Genomic DNA, 6,209 nt, shown 5'->3' with positions numbered 1-6,209 from the left:
CTCTGGTACTTTCTGCTTTCAGCCAAGATCCATCTAACATTTGCTATAATATCCCTAGTACCATGACCTCTTCTAAACAGAGCCTGCACATCTGGTTGATGTGCTGTTTCAGTTGATTTTGAATAATTTTCTTTAGGAACTTGCTTTCCTGTTATTTTAGTGATACTGTTCAAACATTTCCACACTCTGTCGGGTCACCTTTTTTTGGAATGGAAATAAATATGGATCTCTTCTAGTCCATTGGCCAGGTAGTTGTCTTCAGATTCCTTGGCACAACCTGGTTTGCACATCCAGGGCAGTGTCTATTTGTTAACATATGTCAATTGCTATGCCATCAATTCCTGGGACCTTGTTTTTTTTGCCAATTGCTTCAGAGTAGTTTGAACTTTCTCCTTCATCACCACAGGCTCTTGAACATATGTTGTTTCACAGAATTCTTCTGTGTCAGCCAGCTGTTTCTGGTATAGTGACTCTGTATACTCCTTCTATCTTTTTTCCCTTTCCTTTACCCACCCCCTCTCCCCACCAATCAAATTATGTGATGCTATGATTAATCCCCTCTCCCTTGATCTACAATAATGGTCTTATATGTTCTTTATGATACTGAATTAGTTCACTTAGCATAATGCTCTCCAGTCCCTCCCACTTTAGGTAGTAATTTACAAAATCATTGCTCTTGCTTCCTGCATAGTATGCCATTGTGTGACTGTACCATAATTTCCTCAATCCAGTCTATTGTGTGTGGACATTTGGACTGTTTCCATGTTCTTGCTATGCTTCCTGGATCATTGAACATTCTGTCCACAGCATCCTTAAATATTGCAACTTGAGACATGAATTTGTTCTACAGTTCCTTCAGCTTAAAAAATGCTGAGCAAGTTCATCCTGTGTGATTTTCCAACTCCAGCTCTTTGAACATTCGTTATAAAACTTTACTTTGCCTTCCCTTGCTTCTCTTTGAAGTCATCTGTTCAGCTCCTTAACATCTTGATTTCTTCTCTTTGTTTTGGCTTCTCAGTGCTCTAGTGCAATATTCAGAGTCTCTTCTGACATTCATTTTGATCTTTTTTTCTTCCTTTATCTTTGTAATGACCTTTTGCATTGTTCATGGATGATGAAAAAATAAAGTTGAAGCTGTCAACAGTTTCAATTTACTAGAATCCAAAATCAACACCCATAGTTGTTGTTGTTGTCATGTGCTGTCGAGTCGTTTGCGACTCATAGCGACCCTATGTACAACAGCCCTAAACCCTGCTCTATCCTGTGCCAATCGCATGGCCTCTGACACACCCATCCCAATTACCCCAGTCACTGAATCAATCTATCTCATAGAGGGTCTTCCCCTCCTGCGCTGTCCCTCCACTTTCCCAAGCATGATTTGTAGTTATTGTTAAATAGGAGCAGACAACAAATTGTAATATGTGTTATGTTGAGAAAATTTGCTGCCAGGGACCTCTTCAAAGTGCTAATGAGCAACAGTGTCAATTTAAAGACTAAGATGTCCATTATCCAAGTTATACTTTCATTTGTTTCACATGTATCTGAAAGTTAGACAATGAATAAGGAAGACATCAGAATCAATGCCACTCCAAGGGCACTCTAATGACCTAGTGGCAAGAAATTGCACTGCAATCCTAGAGGTGTGTGGTTTGAATCCACCAGATGCTCTGATGGAGGAGGGACAATCTCCTCCTGTAATAGATCTGATTTGACAGTATGCACACACACAAAGAATAATTTAAAAAAATTTGAAAAAGAATCAATGCTAAAAACTGACCTGTAAACTCTAACATTTTAGGATTTCTCTACAGTAACAAAGAGAACTCAGAGAAGGAACTCAAGAAAGCAATACTATTTACAATAGCCAACCACAAATTGAGATACTTGGGAGTGAACCTAACTAGAGCTACAAAAAACCTATACAAAGACAACTACAAAAAGCATTTCTGCAGGACGGAATAAAAGACATAAAGAAATGGAAAAATGTACCCTATTTATGGGTAGGAAGACTCAATATTGAGAACATGACAATCCTACCAAAAGAAATATACATATTCAGTGCAATCCCAATCCAGATACCAAATTCATTTTTCAAGGTGATTGAAAGGGAAATTATCAAATTTGTTTGGAGATGCAAGAGACCCCAAATAAGCAAAATACTTCTGAGAAACAAAAATGAGATCAGAGGCATAGAACTTGTTGACGTCAAAACCTACTACACAGCAGTAGTAACCAAAAGAGCATCCTATTCGTATGACAGGCACTTAGATCAATGGAACAGAATTAAGAACCCAGAAATAGACCCAGCTATCTATGGTCAACTGGTATTTAATAAGGAACTCAAAGCTATCAAAAGGGAAAATGATAACCTCTTTAACAAATGGTGCTGGCAAAACTGAACTTCTACCTGCAGAAAGCTGAAAAAGGATCCACATCTCACACTATAGACAAATATCAACTCAAGGTGGATCAGAGACCTGGGAATAAAGCCCCAAACCATGACATTCATAAGAGGAAAAATTGGGATCAAGCCTAGAAGTGCTAGTCCAAGGCATAAAGAGACTGCCAAATACAACCAGAAATGCATAATCTGAAGAGGATAAAATTCATGCATGAGACCTTCTAAAGAGTAAATCCATGTGTGCATAAAAAACTTTTTCCAATAGGGTGAAAAGAAAACCTACAGACTGGGAGCAAATACTTGGTAATACCATCTCAGACAAGTGCAGTCGTCAGAACAGAGCAAGGAGACACTGCATGGTTCAAAATTGGGAAAGGTGTACACTAGGGGTGTGTCCTATCTCCATATCTTTTCAATCTATATGCAGAATAGATTACCTGAGAAGCTGGGCTCTATGAGAAGAAGTGTGGTGTCAGGATTGGTGGAAGATCTATTAACAATCTGCGTTATGCAGATGACACAACCCTGCTTGCTGAAACTGAGGAGGACCTGAAACGCAGAGGGTCAAGGACTGCAGCCATCAATATGGATTGAGGCTCAATGTCAAGAAGATAAAGATTCTCACCACTGGACCAATTGGCAGCATCAGGATGGATGGTGAAGAGATTGAGATTGTTAACAACTTTAGTCAATACGGTCAACGCTCTTGGCACCAGCAGCCAGGAAATAAAAAAAAAAAACGTATTGCAATGGGAAAGTCTGCTGTTAGGAACCTCTCCAAAATACTGAAGAGCAATGGTGTCACTCTGGAGACTAATGTGCATCTGATACAGGCCATGGTCTTTGCAATCACTTGCTATGCATCAGAGAGTTGGACCATGACTAGGAAGTCTAGAGGGAGAATTGATGCCTTTGAGCTGTGGTGCTGGAGAAGAGTCTTGAGAGTACCATGGACTGCTAGGAAAACAAACAAATTCATCCCGGAGAGGATTAAACCAGGCTGCTCCTTGGAGGCAAGGATTCTGGGGCTTCGTCTGACATACTTTGGGCATGTTGTAAGGAGTGACCGGTTCTTGGAGAAGGACATCATGCTTGGGACTTTGGAGGGACAGTGCAGAAGAGGAAGACCCTCTGTGAGGTGGATTGATTCAGTGACTGGGGTAATCAGGATGGGTGTGTCAGAGGCAGTGCGATTGGCACAGGACAGAGCAGGGTTTAGGGCTGTTGTATATAGGGTCACTCTGAGTCGCAAGCGACTTGACGGCATATAACAACAACAACAAATCCCAGACAAGAGCCTTATAACAAAAGTTTATAGAATTCTCCCGGGCCTCCACCAGAAAAAAACTGATAGCCCAATTATAAAATGAATTTTCACAGAGGAAGATATTTGAATGGCAAATAGACATATGAATAAATACTCCAAATCACTGACTATAAGAGAGATATATGCAAATCAAAGCCACAATGAGATACCATTTCACTCCAGTAACAGTGGCAATGTTTCACAGGGCAACAAGTAATAAATACTGGAGAGGATGTGGCAAGAAAGGAATTCTTTTACATTGTTGGTGGGATTGTAAAATGGTACAACCATTCTGGAAGGCACTGTGGTGCTTACTAAAAAAGCTGAGCATAGAAATTCCATATGACCTAGCTATTCCACTACTTGGAATGTACCCTGAGAAAATGAGAACTGAGGCAAAAGTTGAGATTTTTACACCAGTGTGCATAGCAACATTATTCACCATTGCAAGAACATGAAAACAGCCCAAATGTCCAACCACAAATGAATGAATTGAGAAATTATACTACATTCACACAATGGAATGCTATGCAGCATGCAGGAGCAAAGATTTTGTAAACTATTACCTAACTTGAGAGGAACTGGAGAACATTATACTGAGTGAACTACGTCCCAAAAGGATAAATATTGTATAAAATCATTTTTGTAGAATGAGTATAAGGATCCAAGAGGGATGGGAGAAGTTGGTAGAAGGGGGATGAGGATGTGCAAGGGGATGGGTAATTAATCATGAGGTTGTACAATTTGATGGTTGGGGAGGTGAGGGAAAATGAAAGAATTTGTTCTTGAAAACAATGTATTAGAATTTTGTAAATAAACTAGTAGAAAATTTTTTACAAAATCAATGCCATTGAATTGTGTTATTGGTGAAGAATACCAAATATTCCATTGACTGCCAAGAGAAGAAACATCTGTCTTGGAGAAAATGTGATCAGGTTTCTTCTTAGAGGTAAGGGTGATGAAACTTAGTCTCACATACTTTGGGCACATTGTCAAGAAAGACTAGTTCTTGACAAAAGATAGCATGCTAGGATGATTCTGTCTTTCAGAGAAAGAGAAGACCTTCAACAAATTGGATTGACACTGTAACTGTACTAATAGGCTGGTGCATGGCAGAGATTTTAAGGATGGTGCAAGAGAGAACAGAATTACAATTTGTTCTTCATAGTGTGGATATGAATTGCAGTTGACTTAGAGACACTTAACAACAACAAAATTGTTGAATGTCAGCTAATTCTTTTTGGTACAGTGCCTGTGTGCTCCTCTCTCTTTTTTTTAATGCTTTCTGGGTTGTTACCTAATTTGGCCATGTTACTGTTTTAACTGTTGTCAAGTCAATTCCCACTCAGTCACCCTATATATACTAATTCAAACCCTACCTGAGCCTACACCATCTTAGAATCTGTCAATGTCACATGCATTTGGAAGCTTAAACTTTTCCTCAGTTTTTTCATCTTGAGAAACAGCAAATATGTTATTCTTTTGGATTTTCTAACTCTAGATCACTGTACATTTCATTAGAACATGTTGGCTTCACAAGCTGCCCTTTGAAATTTCTTCAGCTCTTTCACATCCTAACTTTTCCCACTTGCATTATCTACTTTATGTGTAAGAGGGATGTTTCAGTCTCTTCTGATATCCATATTGGTCATCCACTACTTTCACGTTTTTAATGACATTTTGTTTTCTTCATGTTTGATATATCTAATGATATTTTATAACTTGTCTGGACTTCAATAATTAGTATTCAGTGAATTAAACCGTCCTTTGAAATGGTTTCTAAATTCAGGTGGAATACACTTAAGGTTGTATGTTGGTCCTCATGAATTTGCTTTCATTTTCTTCAACTTCAACTTGAACTTGTATGTGAGCAACTGATGATTTATTCCATAGTAATAAAGGCATTTTCCTTATCAATATAAACTGAAATCTGGAGAACAACCACTTGGCCAACTGACTGGAAGAGGTCTATATTTGTTCCCATTCCAAAGAAGGGTGACCCAACTGAGTGTGGAAACTACAGAACAATATCATTGATTTCACATGCAAGCAAGATTATCCAAAAACGACTGGAGCAGCACATCAGCAGAGAATTGCCAGAAGTCCAGTCTGGGTTTAGAAGGGGTCGTGGTACTAGGGATATTGTAGCTGATGTTAGACGGATCTTAGCTGAAAGCGGGGAATACCAGAAGAATGTCTATCCGTGTTTCATTAATTATGCAAAGGCGTTTGACTTTGTGGATCATAACAAACTGTGGCTGACTCTGAAAAGAATGGGAATCCCAGAACATTTAATCGTGCTAATGCGAAACCTATACTTGGACCAGGAGGCAGTCATCAGAACAGAGCAGGGTAACACTGCATGGGTCAAAATTGGGAAGGGTGTACGCCATGGATGTGTCCTGTCTCCATACCTTTTCAACCTGTATGCAGAGCAGATTATCCGGGAGGCTGGGCTCTATGAGGATAATTGTGGCATCAGGATTGGTGGAAGGTCTAGTA

The sequence above is a fragment of the Elephantulus edwardii genome, unplaced genomic scaffold (genome assembly GCF_000299155.1).
Source record: "Elephantulus edwardii isolate Elephantulus edwardi_28Jun2011 unplaced genomic scaffold, EleEdw1.0 scaffold00042, whole genome shotgun sequence".
NCBI lineage: Eukaryota > Metazoa > Chordata > Mammalia > Macroscelidea > Macroscelididae > Elephantulus > Elephantulus edwardii.
This window is presented reverse-complemented; position numbering follows the sequence as displayed.